This window comes from Cavia porcellus, unplaced genomic scaffold (genome assembly GCF_034190915.1).
Source record: "Cavia porcellus strain 051 isolate PalLab524CR breed Dunkin Hartley unplaced genomic scaffold, mCavPor4.1 scaffold_3, whole genome shotgun sequence".
In the NCBI taxonomy this organism is placed as follows: domain Eukaryota; kingdom Metazoa; phylum Chordata; class Mammalia; order Rodentia; family Caviidae; genus Cavia; species Cavia porcellus.
Window position 1 is genome coordinate 35,292,476 of NW_026947486.1, and position 20,760 is coordinate 35,313,235.

Genomic DNA, 20,760 nt, shown 5'->3' on the forward strand with positions numbered 1-20,760 from the left:
CTTGGTGGGAACTTCTTCCAGAGGGAGAATCTTGGAGAAGCTGTCCACCAGTTGGTTCTGTGGTGTCAGGATTTAACTGATGGCAGTTAGTCCAGGAATTAGCTGATGGCAGCCTAGGTTTCCTTCAGGTTGTCTGGGCTTTCTCTCCTCATCTAAAGCAAGGCTTAGGAGTTCCTGATACCCATTGCCAGCCACTCTGTTTGGCTTTTGCCAGCTATCAAAAATCAGGACTTGTGTTTGGTCCTAAAACATAGGCTTAGCTACTCCTACCTATCTTTAATGACTCCTAAGAGTCTCAACTTCAATCTCATAGCACCGAATAATTGTGTCACAGGCATACTTCTAGGTGAGACAACCAGCTGTCCAACAATGATATATATTTCCATAGTACAGAGCATTTGCTGAGAATCAACCACTAAACCAAGGACTATACTTCCCAGTGTTCTTGCATCAAAGTTAGGCCTCATTACTTGATTTTTGGTAACAGTAAATGAGCAGAAATGACGGATGTCACTCACAAGCTGAGCTAGTTAAGTACAGCTATGCCTTCCCTCCACTCTTCCCCTTTACTTACACGCCAGGGACCTTGTTGGGGATGGAAGCACTACAAGGTGGATGAAACTGGATCTCTGAATGACAGTAATCAGTAGAGCATCCTTATTACACTTACTGTTCTTGTTTCTGAGACAAAATACCTGACACCCACAGTTAAAGGAGGAAAGGTTTATTGTAGCTCACAGTGTTTAGAAGTTTCAGTCATAGTTGGCTGGCTCTAAGGCAGAGGGGCACTGCAGAGGAGAAACAGTTCATGGCGGGCAGAAGGCAGCAAAACAGTGAAGGAGTGAAGAAACAATAAGCAACAAGTGACCACAGAAACAAAGGGATGATTCATGTCCCAAGTAGAATGAAGTAGGACAATTTGAGATTTTATCACATAATCAAAGTGTCAAGCAATTTAAAACTTGTGAATTGTTTGTTTCCAGAGTTTTCTATTAAGTACAAAAAGCCCACAGTTTGAAGGCCAGCAACTAAAACTATAATAAGTGAAAGCACAGTACACTAAAATCAATTACCAATCATAGCTGAAGGATTTCATGCCTTTAACCACTGTATCACATCAGAAGCATCCTGGAAACTCTCTAACATGCATCTTCATTATAATCTCTAAGAGATTAGAATCTTCATTATAATCTCTAATCTTCATTATAATCTCTTTCTTAATTTCTCTATCTCTCTTCCTCCTTCTCTCCCCGCCTTTCTTCTTCCCTCCCTCAAGTACCTTTCCTTCATTTCCCTCCCATTCCCTTTCCCCTCCTCTCTTCTCATCAATTTTTCTCCCACCCTGGCTACACACAAGTACTTTTCTATTGAGCTACATCTTTAGCCTGTTTTTTCTCATTTTACTCTGAGACAAGGTCTTGCTAAATTGTCTGTGCTGATTTTGATCCCACTGCCCCTCTTTGAAAAATACTCTTGCCTCAGCCTCCTGAGTAGCTGGGATTATAGATACATCCCATATATTCCTGTTTAAAAAGTACATATTCTCTCTTTTTTTTTAGGTGTACTGGAGTTTGAGCCCAGGGTCTTCTCACTGGGGTGCATCCTCACTCTTTTTTAATTTTTTTTTTGAAACAAGATCTCTTGCTAAAGCCTAGGCTTGGGCCTGAACTTGCAATCCTTCTGCTTCAGCCTTCCAGAGTGCAGGGATTACAGACATGTAATACCAAGCCCATATTTAAATTTTTTAATTTTAAAGAGATTAAGACAAAAAAGGACAAAACAAAGCAGACCAGAACAGAACAATGTAAGCAGCACAGTATTTCATTACAATAAAACCCAATATTAACAGTAGCTCTCATAATGTCTCTTTCTTTGAAATAGTTGAGCATACCTTCACATACAATAGTATCAAAAATAACAAAATAATATAAGACCATTCAAGAGAATGAAAACATTACAGGGCATTCAGAACCAAATAACAGAAAATGAACAATGGCTACTACATTTTCTCAATTTCCATAAAAAATTGTTTATACTATCACACACAACAAAATTCAATAAGATACAACATGACAGAACCAATGGAAACAGAAGAACAAAAGCATGGTAGGACTTCAAAGCAAGATGATATTAAATAAGCAATGGCTATTATAATGTCTTGTTTTCTTCAAAATAGTTGTTTTTTATTTTATTTTAAAGAGATTAAGACAAAAGAGGATATAACAAAGCAGATCAGAACAGAACATTGTAAGCAACACAGTATTTCACAAGACAACCCATAATTAACAGTAACTACCATAATGTCTCTTTTTGAAATAGTTGAGCATAACTTCATATACAATACTATCAAACATAACAAAACAGTACAAAAGCAATCAAAAGAATGAAAGTATTACAAGGCATTCAGAACCAAATAACAGAGAATGAACTACTATATTATCTCATTTTTCCATAGAAAATTTGTTTATACTATCACACATAATAAAATCTATTAAGATACAATATGATAGAATTAATGCAAACAGAAGAACAAAAGCATGGTAGGACTTCAGAATAAGATGGTATTAAATCAGCACTGGCTATTATGTCTTCTTTTCTTCAAAATAGCTGTTCATATTTTCACATATAATAAAATCAAACAAAAAAAATAAAAACCATTCCAACTACTGAATGAAAACATTATAAGGCTTCAAAGCAATGTAATGGGGAATCATGATTACTATATCTTATGTACTCTTACCATTTCTTACACTAGGGAGACTATATGGTATTTATACATGTGAGTTTGATTTATTTCGCTTATAAGTATGGTCTCAAGTTGTGTCGATTTATTTATAAATATCTCAATGTGACCATTCTCTATGGTAGTGCTCCATTGTATAAAAATACCACAAATTTTTGTCCGTTCTACAGTTGATGGACACTTAGGTTTTTTCCAAGAGCTGGCTATTACAAATTGTGCTGCTATTAACAAGGGTGCACATGTATCACTATGGTATGATGTTTTCACTTCTTCTAGGAATATGCCTAGAAGTGGAATAGCTGGGTCAAATGGCACTTTCAATCCCAGGTTTTTGAGGAATCTCCAGAATGACCTCTACAGTGGTTGTACCAGCCTACACTCGCATCAAAAGTTCAGGAGAGTTCCTTTTTCCCCACAGCCTCTCCAGCATTTCTTGATGGTAGTTTTCTTGATCCTGGCCATTCTTTCTGGAGTGAGATGAAATCTCAGTGTTGTTTTTATTTGCATTCCTCTAATGATTACTGATGATGGACATTTTTTCATGTATTTATTTTCTATTTGTATTTCTTCATCTGAGAAGTGTGTATTCATCTCAGATGCACATTTTTGGATTGGGTTTTTGAATATCGGGGATCTGATTTTGTTTAATTCTTTATATGCTTTAGACAGAAGTCCTTTGTCCGAGGGACAGTTGACTAAGATTTCTTAAAAATTCATGGGTTTTCTTTTCACTATGCTGGAGATTTCTTTTGACATGGAGAAACATTTTAGTAAGATGTGATCCTAGTTATTGATTCTGAGAAGTATTTCCCATGTGGTTTGATTCCTGTTCATGAATTCTCTACCTACCCATATGTATTCAAGATTTTTTTATCTAATTTGTCTTCCAACAGATTTAGTGTTTCAGTTTTAATATTCAGATTTTCATCCATTTACATTTCAATTTAGTACATATAGGCATGGATCTAGCTTTAGTTTTCAGCATATGGAGAGCCAGTTTTTCCAAAACCATTTATTAAAGAGACTGCCATTCTTCCAGTGAACATGTTTGGCCCTTTTATCAAAGATAAGGTGGCTGAGTATGTTTGTAGTTGTGGTTGTATCTTCTAATCTATTCCATTGATCTTCAGATCTGTTTTGATTCCAGTACCATGTTGATTTTATTACAGTTGCTTTATAGTATAACTTTAAGTCAGGGATTGTGATGCCTCCTGCCTTGCCTTTGATGCTTAGAATTGTCTTTGTTATTCTAGGTCTCTTCTGGTTCCAGATGAATTTTAGGAGTGATTTCTCTAGATCTATGCGGTATGTTGATGATATTTTCATTGGGATTGCATTGAATCTACACAACAGTTTTGAGATAATGGCCATTTTCACAACATTTATTCTTCCTATCCATGAGCAAGGGATGTCTTTCCATTTTCTGAGATCCTCTTCAATTTCTTGTTTCAGGACATTATAATTTTCCCTGTACAGATTTTTTTTTAAATTTTATTTAAAAGGAAAAAGAGAAAAACACAGAACAAAACAAAGCGGTGTAAGGGTACACGTAATACAGAACTACAAAAAAAAAAAAAAGACAGAAAGGACCTGTACAGATCTTTTACTACTTTTGTTAGATTAATTCCTAAGCATTTCAGTTTATGAGATGCTAGTGTGAAGGGTGTGGCTTCTCTTATTTCTATTTCTGTGATTTTGTTGTTAGTGTATAGGAATGCTATTGATTTTTGTGTTGATTTTGTATCCAGCTATATTGCTGAATTTATTTATTACATCTAGGAGTCTTTCAATGGAGTTTTGGGGGTCTTCTATGTAGACTATCATGTCATCTGCAAATAATGATAATTTAACTTCCTCGTTTCATATCTTTACCCCTTTTATTTCTCTCTCCTGTCTAATTGGTCTGGCTAGTACTTCCAGCACTATGTTAAATAGGATTGGTGATAAGGGGCATCCTTGTCTTGTGCCTGATTTTAAGGTAAAGGCCTTCAGTTTTTGGCCTTTTGGTATGGCTGTTGTTTTGTCATAGATGGTCTTTATCATATTGCGGTAAAGACCATTTATTCCAATTTCCTATAAAGTTCTTATCATGAATGAATGTTGGACTTTATCAAAAACTTTTTCTGCATCTATAGAAATGCTCGTGTGATTCTTACTTTGGCTCTATTGATATGGTGGATTACATTTATTGATTTACGTATGTTGAACCATCCCTGCATGCCTGGGATGAATCCCACTTGGTCGTGGTGTATAATCTTCTTGATGAATTGCTGCATCCTATTTGCCAATATTTTATTGAGGACTTTTGCATCTGCGTTAATTAGGGAGATTGGTCTATAGTTGTCTTTTTTAGTTGGGTCTTTCTCAGGTTTTGGTACTAGAGTAATATTTTCTTCCAGGAATGATCTAGGTAGGATTATTTCCCTTTCAATTTCATTGAATAGTTTGAGGAGTGTCGGCAATAAGTCTTCTTTGTATTTCTTGTAGAATTCTGCCGTGAATCCGCTGGGGCTGGGCTCCTCTTTGTAGGTAAGGGCTTAATTACATCTTCAACTTCATTGATAGACATTAGGTTATTTAGCAGTTTTACATCTTCTTGACCCAGCTTTGATACTTCATATATTTCTAGGAATCTGTTCATTTCTTCTGTGTTATCAAACCTATGAAAGTAGAGGCTTTTGAAATAGGTATTGATGATCTTCTCTATTTCCACAGGTTTGTAGTGATTTCATCTTTTTCATTCATTATTATATTAATTTGAGTTTTTTCTTTCCTTTTCCTAGGTACTTATCAATTTTATTGATTCTTTCAAAGAACCAACTCTGTGATTCATTTGATTGTTTTGTTAGTCTTTATTGCATAAATTTCTGCTCTGATTTTTATAGTTTCCTCCCTTCTTTTGGCTTTGGGCTTGACTTGCTCTTCTTTATCTAGATGTTTGAAGTGTAGCATCAGGTTGTTTATTTGTATTTGTTCTGTTTTCCTGATGTGGAAACTCAATGCAATAAATTTTCCTGTGAGGACCGCTTTCATTGCATTCCACAGATTCTGGTAAGTTGTATTTGTATTTTCATTTGCTTGTAGGTATTGTTTAATTGCTTCTTTAATTTCTTCTGTGACCCACTGATTGCTGGAGTGTGTTTTTCAATTTCCATGTGTTTGTGAGATTTTTGCAGTTTGTGTTATCATTAACTTCTAGTTTCATTGTGCTATGATCTGATAACATGCCTGGGATAATTTCAACTCTTTTTCATTTACTTAAATATAATCTGTGGGCTAGTATATGGTCTATTTTAGAGAGTGTCCCATGTACTGATGAGAAGAATGTATGTTTTGGTGTTGTTGGATGGGACATTTTTTATATGTCTATCAAGTCCTTTTGTTCGCACATGTGATTCATTTCTGTTATTTCTTTGTTGATTTTATGTCTGCTTGATGTGTCCCTTGGTGTCAATCATGTGTTAAGATCTCTTGTTATAACTGTGCTATTGGTTATTTGATTTTTCATTTCTGTTAGTACTTGCTTTGCATAGCTGAGTGCTCAGGAATTTGGTGCATATATATTTAAGATTGTTATCCCCTCCTCTTGAAGTTTTCCCCTAACTTATATGTAGTGACCTTCTTTATCTCTTCAGATCATTCTTGGTTTGAAGTTCACATTGTCTGCAAACAGAATAGCTATCCCCACTTTTTGGGGGGTTCCTGTTGCATGAAGCATTGTTTTCCATCCTTTGACTTTCAGTCTATGAGTTTCCTTTTTCAGTTAGACAGATTTCTTGTAGACAGCATATGGTTGGTTGTTTTTGCTTGATCCATCCTGTTAGTCTGTTTCTTTTAATTGGTGCATTGAGAGCATTTACATTAATGGTTATAGCTGTTATATATTGGTTTATTGTTTAGATGTATTCTTTCTGCTGTTTCATCATTATCTTTTCATTCTGTTTAATTGTCTGCCCTGTTTAGTGGTTTTTTCCTAAGATCATGAAGTTCTTCAGCTGTTCTTTGTCATGGAAGTATCTTATTTCTCCACCCATTTTGAAGGACAATTTTGCAGGGTACATCAGTCTAGGTTGGAAATTATTTTCCTTTAGGATTTGAAATACTTCACTCCATGCTCTTCTTGACTTTATTGTTCATGTTGAGAAGTCTTTTGTGGTTCTGATGGGTTTTCCTTTATAGGTGATCTATCTTTTCTAACAGCTTTTAATACTCTATTCTTATGTTGGATTTCTAGGATGGATGGTGATTAGTATATATCTGGTTATAGTTTTATTTTGGTTATGGCTATTTGGAGTTCTATATGCTCCACTGATCCTAATGTCGGTTCCCATTCTCATGGTTGGGAAATTTTCAGCTATTACTTCTGTAACTATCCTCTTGATATCATTTGTGTTGTTCCCTTCTTTTACATTTATCCCTATCAATCTTATGTTGTTTTTCTTTGCATCATCTTACAGCTGTTGAATTGTTATTTCCTGATTTTTTGTTATTTTTCAATGTCTTTCCTTTCCTGTTCACTAGCTGTAATCTTGTTTTCAAGGTCTGAAGTTGTATCTTCACTTTCGTTGAGGTAGGTTTGACAACTTTCAATGGAATTTTTGATTTCCTATATCTCTCTTTGAGTCTTTTTCATGTATTCTGTTGTTTCTTATATTGTTCATCCAGGGATTCTATATTTTTGTTTTGTTCCCCTAATTTTTTAACTGTGTCTTCTTTAGATGTGTTCAGCATCTCTTTCATTACTTTTGTCCTTCCTTCTTTTACCTGAGAGATTATTTCGATTTTGAATTCCTTTAAAGCTTCCAGGAGTTACTTCTTTATTTCAATTGCTACTATTCCAGGTATTTCAGGTTTATGGCATATATCTTCTTCTATGTACATGGCACCTAGCCTTTCTTGGGATGCACTGAATATTTAAGATTGCATTTTGATCTTTCATTTTGTCATTTTCCTGTATTTCCGTGTTTCAAGTGATGTTCCAAAGCTTCCCCTGGGCATGTGGTAAATCGCCTCCTATACCCTCAGCTCTTGGGACTGAATGGAGGTTCCTTAGCATGATCCAGTCAGGCCCACTGGACCTTCCATGCCACCTCTATATTCCAGGAAGCTGGGCAAGTTCCTAACCACTGTGGATGATGGTTCAAACTCTCCCTGGGCAATCACTGATGTGCTGGATGTCACTTCACATGCCCTCACCTCCCTGATTGAAGAAGGTCAATGGGAGTGGTCTAGTTGGGCTGCAAAACCTCCCAAGCCTAGTCTACTGTGGCTGGAAGCTGGGCAGGTCCTTAACCACTGGGAGTGATGATCTTAAACTCTCCCTGGGCTAGTGCTGGTGTGCTGGAACTCACCTTGGGCAGCCCCAATTCCCTGGATTGAAAGAAGGTCACTTGGCGTGGCCTAGCCAGACTTTCAAACCTGCAGAGCCCAGTCTAGTGTGGCTGGAAGCTGGGCGGGTCCTTGACCACTGAGAGTGATAATCTTCAACTCTTCTGAACCCCAAGCTGGTGTGCTGGAACTCACCTCTGGCAGCCCAGTTATCCAGATTGAAAGAATGTCACCCCACCATGCCCACTTTAAAAAAATACATATTAGTTAGCTTATTTGAGACACATTTCTCATTCTCCTTTCTCAGGAGATAGCTTTGCATCTTTTCTCTGCTAGGTGGCCTAGAACCTGATGCATGATTCCCCATACTTTCTCTTCAGTTTACTTACAGTAGTTCTTTATGATCTGCCACCTGTCTCCTGCAGCATACTCACACTCAAACATACCACAAACCCCCCAAGTTTTTGGTGTCTAATAATATGTAACACAGACTGCTTCTTTTTTTATACTGGAGATTGAATCCAGGGCATGCACACTGAACTATATCATCAGCTCTTTTTAACTTTTTTTTTTTTATTGTGTGTGACAAGGTCTCACAAGATTGCTAAACTGCTCAGGCTGGTCTTGAACTTGTGATTCTACTATCTCAGCCTCACAGAATTCTGGAATTATTGGAGTGTGCCTCTTATTCTGTCACCTGTTTCAGTATCTGGTGTCCCACAAGCTTCAATGTGTATTTGGCTCTGTCAAATCTACCATATCCATCAGAAAATATAGAAGGTTTCAACTTTAAAAATTATTTGTCTATGATTTCTTGAGGGAAATCTTAGGCTTGAACCAACCCAGAAAATTCCTAGTGTAAATTGTCCCAGCTCTTCAGTGAAGCATATGTTCCTGTGATATAAAAGAAATGTAACTCCCAACCTGCTAAATGTCAAGTGGGCCGAATTTGAACAATGAAATGCAAAGGACAAAGGAGGTTAAGAGTACAAAAGGTTTATTGGGAAATGGGAATAACTCCTGAGGGACAAGAGGAGTTCCCAAGTGGGGCTGCCACCAAGGCCTTTTGTCAGGAGTAATTTATGCAGCAAAGTCACAATGTAGGTACAATGTAGGTCAAACCAATAAGATTACAAGTATAGCTGCTTAGCTAGTATTGATCCAGTAGGAAAGCTGGGTATGTAGCAAAGGCATATGGCTAATATCATTAACATTGGATTGTCTATGACTTCTACAACGTAACAGTTTGGGGAAATGACGGGTCCAGGTGTCCTGGTCACTCACAAGGATGTCTAATGCATATCCGGACTTAATGGACTGGGTGGTACTAAGTATAGTTCTGTTTATCCCTTTGGAAGTATATAAGTTGGGCAATTGTGACTTTATTTTGAGGTGTGTTCTTTATCAGATTTACCTTCAGCCACAATTCTGATACCTGTGTATTTTTCACTGGCTTCCTTGAGATCCTAGTCCCTCTCTAACTATATTTTAATTTCTATATAACTTAGATATCTATAATACTTGAATATGACCATCTTCCTGGTACTTTAGTGTAGAGACCACAGCTATCTTCTCCATATCCTTGTCCCACTGAGAAGGACTCTGCAGAGTCATACTGCCCGTGCTTCCTCCACCTTGTCTCCAACCCAGACATCCAGGGGTTCATCCTGATAACAATTCAGGGGCCACAAAGGCCCACCTGCACTCAGTTCTTTGATAGGATTTCCTTTGAGTGCAACTAGAATCTGTCCAGAAATCCAGATGGGCCCTGTCCCCTACCCCCACCCCAGGTAATCTCCTTATTGTGCCTTCTAACATCAGAAGAGTTGGCTAGTATGGCTCTTTACTGGGGAAAACGTTTTACTATTACCTGATCAGTCACACACACAGAGCCTAGAGCATGTAAAGAACAGATCTTTACTCTCAGCTCCAGTTGCCTATTGTGAAGTGGAAAGTCCTCTTTCTGCCCTCTCCTCCCCTCTCTTAGATTAGCTCCTTTATCCAGATAAATGGCCTCTGCAGGCCTTTGTTCTTCACTTTCAGGGCCACCCACAGAGTTGCCCTCTCTTCCTGTCTCCAGGAGCCTCTCTTCTGAGACTTTGTCCTCTCCTTCCCATCAAGGCTCCTTGGCCTTTTAAGCTCTCTGTCCCTTAAGATTCCATCATTTTTGCTTCTTGTTCTGAGATTTTTGGCATCAGTTATACTATTCAGGCTAGTGTGGTGGCCCCTGAGTGGTGCTAGAAAGGGCTTTGGACCTTGCAGGTGGAAAAGGAGATGAAGAAATCCTGACTAGTCAAGCTTCAGGGTCAAGTGCTTACAAGACAATAAGGCCTTTCACAATGACAAGAGTGACTACCTCTTAGCATGCTCCCAGTATGTACTAAAGAATCTCCTATTGATTTGCTCCACTTTCAATTGCATCACAAAAGGTCTTTTTCTATTATCCAAGCCTGACAGGCCCCAGGAAGGGTGCTGAGGGAAAAACTCTTTTAGTCACATTGGGCAGTTCTACTTATGGGATATTATCATGGATTTCTTGTCAGTTTTGCCCTATCTCCATCATGTATTCCATTGTTTCATTCATTCATCAAAATGAATGAATGGGAAATGACAGTAAAAGTCCAATTCAGGTTGATTGGCTATTTCCTTATCACTATACCAGGCCCTTAGCAAGCTGATGGGGGCAGAGACAAAAGATGTAGTCCCCACTCTAATTGCCTCCAGATCTGTGGGAATGACATAGAATGGAAACAGGTACAATGTACTGCAATTAATGCTATGAAGGAAGAAAGCCAAGAGGAGAGGCAAAGAAGGCCGAGGCAATCTCTGGATGAAGACAGGCAGGCAACTTTGTATTTTAGTGTAGCTGAAACAGAAAGTGTTTCAGGGATAGGGATAGCAAGAGACAGGACTGAGAGGTTGATTCAGGAGGACCTGGGGATCAAACTAAGGAAGCTATAATGTCATGTGCCTCTTATAGCCCAAGGGTGGTGGTCAAATATTTAACAACCAAAAAGGCAGACTCTTCTACCAGCCAGAACAAAGTGAAGGCCAATCAGGGCAGGGGCTGAGGAAGAGACCGGTCTCACCAAAGTGCTTCACATGCATAAAGTCCCAGGATTTTCCTAATCCTGTGATGGGGGAGAATACTTGTTATTAACTGAAGTTGAATATACCCAAAATCCACTGGGAGAGAAGAAATTAGATTCAGAAGCTGGGCATAGTGGCTCATGCCTATATTCTGGGACACTGAGGCAAAAGGATCACAAGTTTGAGCCCAACTGGAGCAACACATCAACTTGGTGAAACTCTGTCTTAAACAATAAAAATAGGGTTGGGGATGTTATTCTGTGATTTCCCACCCTACCTGTTGCTGACAGCGGTGTCTGAGTTTTGTGGGGTTAGGTGAAGGAATAGAATGAGGTAAAGGAGGGAGTTTATTATGCTGACTATGGCAATTCAGGAATATAAACAGTAAGATTATTAATATGAAGACTGTGATAACTGTAAGCCTTTGGAGAATGGTGTATTTTTTTTTTTTTGGAGTAGAGTGTTAGAGCACCTGAGAGGAAGAGGAGATTTATAGAGACACATATAGGCCAAAATCAGGTAGGGTAGCAAAGCATTAGCATTTGTGTTGTGTTAATCAGAGATGGGTAGGAGCTATTGGACATGAGGTCCATAAAGTCCCTTTAGTGTGTTCAGGATTTAGATTACCAGGCAGCAGATGACATCTCTTCATCTGAGTGGTGTGAAACAAGCATGGGAATCCCTCTACCTTTACTGCAGTTTGAGTCACAAGGTATATCAAGTGGGGTCCATTTTTCTTAGGTTGGAGAGTTGAAGTTGAACCTGTGGGCTTAGGAATTTTAATATAGATTGAGTTTTCTGGAGACAAAGGAGGATCTGGTGTGTGTCCCTTGAAGAGTTGAGAGAGGAAAAGATCTGCATATTGTTGAAGAAGGTGTCAGAGGAATGAGAGAACTATAATGTAGTCAGCTAAGGGAGGAAGATTACATGAAAGCAAGTTTTGTAAGACAAATAGTGTACTATACATAAGCTCAAAGGGACTTAACTGAGTAGGCGACCCGGGGAATGCTCACAGTTTTGTAGAGTCTAGAATTAGGAGTTTTGGTCATGGCTGATGTAGTTCTAGAATAAATTTGGTTAGGTGAGTCTTGATGAGCCCGTTGCTCTTTTTTGACTTTTCTTAAGGACTGTAGATAGTATGGTATGTGTAGTTTTTAGGTGATACTGAGAAATGAAGGTCAGGCCATTGTCAGATTGTATATATTTTGTGGAAGTCCAAACCTGGGGATGATATCTGTATCTGTTGTGGGAGTGGACAATAGGACAGCTGGATTGAAGGTGTTGCTGGTTGAGACTGTCAAAATGGGGTCTCATGCTAGAGTTAGACGTACTTGTTATAGCTGTGATGGGCTGGCTCATAAGAGCGGGGAGTGTCTTTGGAGAAATTAGATTGACTAGATCCTGTGGTGAGTAGACTGTGATTGTCTGTCCTAAAGTGAACTTTTTGGCTTCTTGTGTCAGGATGGGTGTCGCTGCTATCACCTGAAAGTGGGGAGGCCACGCTCTAACTGTAGTGTCTAGCTGTTCTGAGAGGTAGGATATGGCCTGGAATGAAAGTCCTTTACTGTGTCCCAATACTCCCATCACATTATTCTTATTTGTTGTAGTGCGTAGAATAAAGGGTATAGTAGGATTAGGAATTGTAAGTGCATGGGCTCTGAAGAGGTCCTCCTTAAACTTCATGAAGGAAGTGTCAATTGGCATAGTGGGGTCTAGCAGTTCTGAAAGAGGCCCTTTATAGGTTTGGCATAGTGGTTGAGCTAAGGAATCAAAGTTGGGGATCCAGAGGCAAAAAAAGTTTGATAGGCCTAAGAAGGATAATATTTGTTGTTTTGTGACTTACGTCTGTGAGTCACAAAGGAGAATCTTAGGTCAGAGGTTATGGACTGTGTGGTGAGTGTAAGCATGAGGCCTAAGTATTTGACTTTTGGTGAGGCAATCTGAGCTTTGGACCAAGAGACCTTGAATCTTCTACTATAGAGAAAGTTGAGTAAGGCAGCCGTGTGTTGTGTTGTTGTGGCATAGGAAGAGGAGCAGAGTAGAAGGTCATCTGTGTATTGAATGAGTGTACTAGGTTGTAGATTTATAGTTGTGAGATCATTGTCTAAGGCTTGGCTAAAGAAATGAGGGCTGTCTCTGAATTCCTGGAGTAGTACTGTGTGTGTTAGTTGAGTGAACTGAAAGGTATCTGGATCTGTCCATGTAAATGTGAAAAGGTCTTGGCATTGTGGATGTAAGGGAACAGTGAAAAATTTTATTTTTAAGTCTAATATAGGACAGTGAGAGGTACGTGGAAACTAAGACAGTGTAGTGTAAGGGTTTGGCACCACTGGGTGAATTGGCATTATTATACAGATAATAGTTTGGGGATCTTGGATTAGGTGATAGAAGCTGTTGGATTTGAGGACAGGGAGAATAGGGGTGTCGTAAGGTGAGTGAGTGACTTTTAGAAACCCATTAGTTAACAAGTGACAGGTAATAGGTTTGAGCCCCTGTTTATAGCAGTGGAGTAATGTGGCTGGCATGAGTGGGAAGGGGGATGTCTCAGACTGTAGGGTCAATGAGGGAGGAGGAAAGAGGAGAGGCTGAGTCAGTTGCATATTATGGTTGGGATTGGAGTATGACAGCCATGGGGAGAGGGAGAGAATATAAGAGAAATTGAGTTTTTGGAGTAGAATTTTTATCAAAAAGAGGTATAGGACATGTTGGGATAATAAGACAGCTGTGTCTAAACAGAGGATTTGGAATCTGTAGGGAGTAGGTTTTGTTTGCGGAGGTCATGTACCTTGGCCATCAACTCCCACAATGGAGACTGCAGACTGGGAACATCAGCCTGAAAATTCAGGAAGAACATTATGGGTGGCTTTACATGTCAACAAGGAAAGAGAAGGTTTTACCCGAGACGTCCATCAAGACTCAGGGCTCTGAGAGAGATATCTTGGTGAGGCCATGTGCCCCAAACCCCATCAATCCCCTTCAGTGGTGATGCCGAGCAGATCAGCAGGTGATGAGTCTGAGGTGGCAGTGTCCCATCCTGTGAGGGCAGGGAAGGGGATGACTTACCTGCTCTCTGGCAGACAGGGCAGTCACACTTCCAGTGGCCCTCTTGGTTGCAGATGGGACTGGATCCCAGTCATAGCTGCAGGTCAAGGCAGGCTCACGTCCAGTGTTGTTTTTCTGCCATACTTGAAGCATGATGGGGTGGGGAGTTCAGGTTTAGATTTTTTTCCTCTGTCCTGTGTTTTATCTGGAGCCTGGAGTGCCACCGCTGCAGCTGCAGCTGCTGTGGCCATAAATTTGCCTTGGAGTTTTAGCCTGGAATATAAGCTTGTTGAGGTAGTCCTGGAATGTAACCTTTTAAAGGTCATCCTATTTTTGTTGTTGTCTATTGTTGAAGACATGGAAATTCATATGTAAGATATCTCCCTGGGGGTGTTGAGGACCAAGGTCTGATGTTCTGAATTTAGTCTGAATGTCTGGTGCTGCTTGGGAAATAAAATGAGAGTTTAGGGGGTCTGTGGGATCAAGTATGATGGACAGGGGGAGAGGAGAGGGCAGGGTTGGGTAAAGGGAGGAGGAGCTCACAGTAGTAGGAGAGGGAGCAGATGTACCAAGTGGTGTAGTCATCTGAGTGTGACGAGATAAAGAGGAGGAATAAGACCACGGTGGGGGCCCCCATGTGAGCTACGGTAATAGTGGGGTGGAGGTATTTCATCTATTGGGTCTGAGAAACAAGAAGGGGGAAAGTCATGGTGGCTAGCTGATAAAAGAGGAGAACTTGTGGTGTGAGCCAAAAGAATTTGGGAGGCATTGCAGGTTTGGATTAGATTAGGGCATGCCCACAGCTCTAAGAATGCTCGGACATAAAGTGTTTACCCCCATTTGCCATTTCAGTAGTAAAAGTCATATAAATCTCTTAATGTTAGTCTCTTTGGCCAAAGAGTTTGTTTTAGCTCAAAGTGTATCTAAGTGCAGCCCAGAGGAGTGGTTTTGTTGGGTAAAGATTGAAAACTGTCAATCATGATTGAATTGGATAGGTGAGCCGGGGAAAGGGAAGGTCATAAATCAGTGAAGAGTCATTACTCTTCAGTGAGGCATGACCAAGGGTCCCAAAGGACGTAGAGTAGTCCCAACAATGAAATCACCAGTTATCACTGGAGAAAACAAAGAGGAGGTCCCAAAGGAGGTAGAGAAGAACAGGGGGGTGTCCTGATGTGGCCACAATTTAGGGACAGGCATCCCAGAAGTAGAGAAGAGGAAAGGCTTACCTTGGACCTAAGATGAAGGCTAGTGTTAGATGTTGGCTAGAAATGGCAAGGTGGAGTTGTCCCCAGTCTCAAAAAGACAGACAGACAGAGACAGAGACAGACAGAGACAGAGACAGAGAAATGGAAGGAGGAGCAGAGATGAAAGGTCTGTAGGCTAGTGGGGGGCCTCAGACTGGGGTGCAGACCTCACCAGGAGCCACACAGCCTCTGACCATTGGAGTCACAACACCAACTGATTGAGTTGAAACTTTGTACTCAATTTAGAGCAGCACAGAATATTAAAAGAGAGAAGGCAACTAGATAAGAAAGAGTTTAAGGAGGGCATAGAGGGAGTCGCCACAAAGAAGGCTGTGTTAAATCTCTGTAGACAAAGGACAGGTTCTTGATATAGGCTCTGATGGGGGAAGGGCTCCAGGTACAGATGTGGGCTGATTTATTTTGTGAGAGTACAGGGGATTGGGTAAATCTTTACATGCATGAGCTTTGGCCAATACTTTTGGGAGGAAGAAGCCACAGGGGCTTCGGGGAAGAAGGGGTTATGCATTATCATGGCAGTTTTGAACCATCAACATGATGATTGTGCTGTCTTTCAAATGGGGGATCTATCACCATAAAGGCCAAGGTCCAACTGGTACTTGTGTACCCAGAAGTACTCCACAGTGTCTGCATGCATAGTCCACTGTTCAGTGCCTGGAAGCCACCCACAACACCTGCATCAAGTCTTCCATTCATGCAAGCACACCTGAGCCCAGCCTGGGTAAGGAAAATGTGGTCCTGAGTTCTCCTTACCTCACCCTGTGCCATGTTTGCCTTGCCTTGTGCCACCAGAAATGCCTGTGCCTGAAACAGGCCACAACCCTGGCTTCACCTCTGCCGCGTAGCATGCCCAGCTATGGCACCACCCTGCTGGCCTGTAATGCACCACCCTTACTCTCCCTGCTGTCAACACATCATAGCTCCCTGGCTCCAGGAGTGAGCTAGTCTGTACAGGCCCAGGACTACTTTCCAAAGGCCTTACCACCACTCATAACACAATGGGCCCAGGTTGTAGTTCTTAGGCTGCCCAGGCTGTACGCTGGTCCTCTAACCTTGTACCATATGCTCTCCCAAACCCCACCTTGCCATTCATCTGGTCCAGACTACAGTTTTACCTTACTCTCTTGTTGTTTGCACCTCTGTACTCACTCTACAAAGTAGTGAGAACAAGAGCCCATATTCCCCTCTCTCTCTGTCAGACCTCTCCCAGGTTAGCCAGGGTCTGAGCTCTTTCTTTTCAGACTCAAAATCTAAATTGTCCTTCAACTCACAAATGCTAACTTTAAACTCCTTTATTTGAGACTGCCTGTCCCTCCAAGAGGTTAAATTAATAAAGCTTACAACATCTGTTTACCTTTAACAGAGAACAACAGCTATCAAAAAGCAACTTACACTTGTGCTTTACATATGCTAAGGCTGATATAACTGGTTCTTCTCTTCTGAAGAGTGTTCAACAGCTAAAGTTTAGAGACCAGAACTAGAGAGATAACTGAGCTAAAAAACACAAAAACAGCCAGTATTTTAGTTCTGGTCTTTCAAGGTCAGCGGATATCCAGAGCATGAAACAATCTTTTCTGCAGGATCCTACAACTTTGCTGAGTCCCTAGTCTCCCAAGTAAGGAAGTTGCTGTAACCCAAAGGACATTCCAAATGTATAGTCTGCCAAAGGAGGGTCTCCAAGATAAAAAAGTCTCCTGTGCTTTCAAAGAAAGTGACATGGCTCAGCAAGGTCGTGATCCATCCTGGCAACTGACACTGACAGAGGATCTGAGAGGCTCTGTACATGGATCCAAGAGTAATCCCTGACCTTGGTAGGCAGCAAGAGGTCAATTTTGATTAACATAGGTCTTATTTTAATTTGGTTTTGAACACCCAGCACAAAAATATGAACAAAAAAGATATATAATTTTTTTCATCTGTCTAATATGCTCTAAATAGTAGCAATCATTCATTGTAGAGGACATCTTGACTGGTGTCCCTCTCTCTCTTAAAAAATACTAAATTAATGAAACAAAGCTTCCTCCAAACTTTAATGTCCTTATATATCCTGACAGCAGTACAAGGGGATACTTGTATAATTATAAAGACTAAATATTGTGTATACATTCCTATTGCTAATGTCTTGATAACTATTCAAGATATTGAATGACAGGTTAATGTCATGTCAGATTCTAAAACTCCCTGGGCCTTCTGTGAAATGTTCTTGTCTCAGTAGAAATTATGGCAGTGGTCTAACGAGGCAGAAGACCAAAGCTGGAATGCCTACCACTTCCTGCTTCTTCCTCAGCCGTAATTACAACTCACCCTCCTGTTTGCCAAAAGTCCTTGGTATCCCGCTCAGGATACCAAATGCCAAAGTCCTTGGTATCCCGCTCAGGACCCCTTCTGTCTCTCTTCAGACAGAAGCTTTTATTCTCTCAATAAATATATTCTACTCTTCACCTCCATTGTTCCTAAAATTCATTCTTCGGTTTTAGAGAACACGAACTTGTGGACATAGTAGGTTGGGGGTGTCATTCCCCTATATCAAATACCTCTTCAGAAGGGGGAACATTACAGACAGCTAAGTTAGAGAAAAATATTATAGTCTGTCAGGTAAGACTGAGCCCTCCATGAAGGCAAGACAAAAGGTAAAAACACACCACTACTATGGCCAGAGATACGTCAATTAAAGGCCAGGCTTCAAGATAACAACAAAAGGATCAGCGTACCTGCTCCCCAAGGGATGACCCAAACATTTCATTTCTGCAGGGAAGGTCTTATATTGCTACTTTACATATGCTGCATTTAAATTTGCTTAAAAATTCCATCTGGAAGACTTTGATACTAATTACAGGATAAGTTTAGAAAATGCTATAAAATGGGTCTTACTGTTAAATCTAGTTTATATTTAGAAAATATACATGCCTATTAATAAATTACAGAATATTTTCTGTCAGTTAAATCTTTCTTTTCTTTCATGTGCATATAAAAACTGACTTGTAAATCATAGTTGTTAAAATAATGAATTTAAATTCAACCTGTGAGCTTCAGAGGCACAGAAATTTTAGATAGGACTTCGAACAAAATGTAGCCTTGTCTTGCTGCTAAAGGCATTGCCTAGATGATTAGATAGATAACACATGTCTTGTAGGCTTCTTTGCCCTATGGCCCAGGGAAGAATTCCTCCAAGCCATTTGTTTCTTCTGTCCCTAGAGGTGATCTCTTTTACAGTGTAAAAAGTGCTCCAACTATTTTCCATCTTGCTCTTTAATATTTTATCCTTCTCTCTCAAAAAGTTAAAAAACAATTGTTTAAATCTCTTGATTATTAGTCTTTCTACCAATACTTCCTTCTTTAAACATGACTGTTACAGACCAAATTAATTATAAATTACGCTAGAGGTCCCCAGGTACCCCCCAACTAGCTTCTTCCCCAAACTTCTTGGATTGCAAACTGAAGACTGAAGTTGTCCAAAGGAGGCCTCCTAGAACTCAGGGTAACTCTTACAGTGGAGATAAAAGTCCACGCAATTTGTAATTGATATGGATGCTTGCCACTGTACTTTGCCATCCTTCCAAAGGCCAACCTCCTTGGCCGCAATTGGTGTTATTGGCATTGATGGTAAAGTCTCCAGACCCTTAACTCCCCAAATCTGGTGTCAATTGGGTCAAAACCTTTTCCCACACTGATTTTTAGTCATGTCTTCATGTCCCATTCCCCTTTTAAAGTGAGACATCTTAACCAAGTTTTCTGCTACTCTGGCCAGCCCCAGGATACAACCAGTGTTTATAATTACCATAATGACTCCTTCCCTGCCCCACTGTGCCTCCCATCATCTCTCCTTATTTCAACTGCAGAGTCTGGGTTATTTGTGCCATATCCCTTACTTCATTCCAACAACTTACCATCTTTTTTAAGCCTAACCACTCCTGCTCTGCCCAGTAACAATATCCCAACCCAAATCCAGGTTTACGGGGACTACAACTTATTTCTCTCCTATTGCAGCACAGTCTCTAAATCCCCATTGACTTCCCTTATAGCACTCCAATTCTCCTGATATGAAAAGCAGAAGACTCTTATAGGCTGGTACAAGATTACCACACTATCAGCTAGATTGTCCTTTCCATGCATGCCATAGTGCCTAATCCCCACAACCAAACAACATCTCCTCTTCTTTCTCTGTGTAATAGATTACTTCCACCTCTGAGTTTCCAGTTTTGTTTTCCTTACTAAACTCCTGCGCAAACTCAAAAAGAGAGATCCAACTGAGCCCTTAGATTACAAGAGCATTCCTCACTTATTTTTTTCAGACTTTAACAGTCTGAAAAGCCATCTTCTGCTCATCCCATAATCTTGAAGGACTCATGTTTTCTTCTCATGTCTCACAATTTCCCCTTGCCCCTTTCCTCCCATTCCACCCTTCAGCCCACTAGAACAGAGAGAGATTTGCCCAACTTCCCATGCCATTTAAACCCAGCACTGGTCATGGAAACACCTTCTAGGAAGAACTAACTTCCCTTGGTGTTTGGCTAACTGCAGGGAAGCCTGCCTTGGCCCCTTACCACACTCCTTATAGAAATCAATCTTACTTTCCTCAGGCTGACCCAAATTTCAGAGGTCACCTGAATGCCCTGCTGCTCCCTACCCTGCTGCTTCACCCAGTTCCTTCACCTAATCTATCTTGATCTTTCTGGATTCCACCCTCAGACCCCTCACCTTATGTGGGGAAAAAAATCTCCTTTTTCCACAACACTTTGTGTGACTTGTCCTTAGATGGGGTCAAATTATCCTCCTCTCTGTGCTCTCTTGTCTGGTAGTCCTCTGATTCCTTTTGCCATGCCCAACAGTTGTACCCCCACCACTCCTCCCAATGGTCCCTGATCATTCCTACTGTACTCTGCAGTTTACTCACTCCCTGCTAACCCAGTCCAGACCTTCATTAGCCAGGATTACTGGTTTTATATCTTCACATCTTCAGCCACCTAGACAGCCACTCCAACCCCTCTCCAGGTCTGGGTCCTTACTAACCTCACATATTACCTCCATATCATCCCATCCTCCAGGGCCTCTCTTCCAACATGTCCCCCACAAAGAGAAACAAGGCCCAATTCCTCCACTCTTTTTTTTACTTTTTATTTTAAACAGAGTAAGATTAAACAGAACAAAACAGATGATAAGGAAACAATTTTAAGAAACACAGATCTCAAAGCAAGTCCACAGGAGATCTTCACTGTCTATCTTTTGGTCTCTAGTTTTCTTCCAAATAGTTGTCCCCATCTTCACACACATTGAATACATACTTAATATTATAGA

At 40.3% G+C, this 20,760-nt stretch overlaps 1 pseudogene; it reads right to left on the bottom strand.

The window, feature by feature from the left end:
- LOC101787755 (peptidyl-prolyl cis-trans isomerase A-like) overlaps positions 1–14,356 on the bottom strand; it is a 60,285-nt pseudogene extending 45,929 nt beyond the window's left edge.
- Between the last annotated feature and the right edge of the window lie 6,404 nt (positions 14,357–20,760).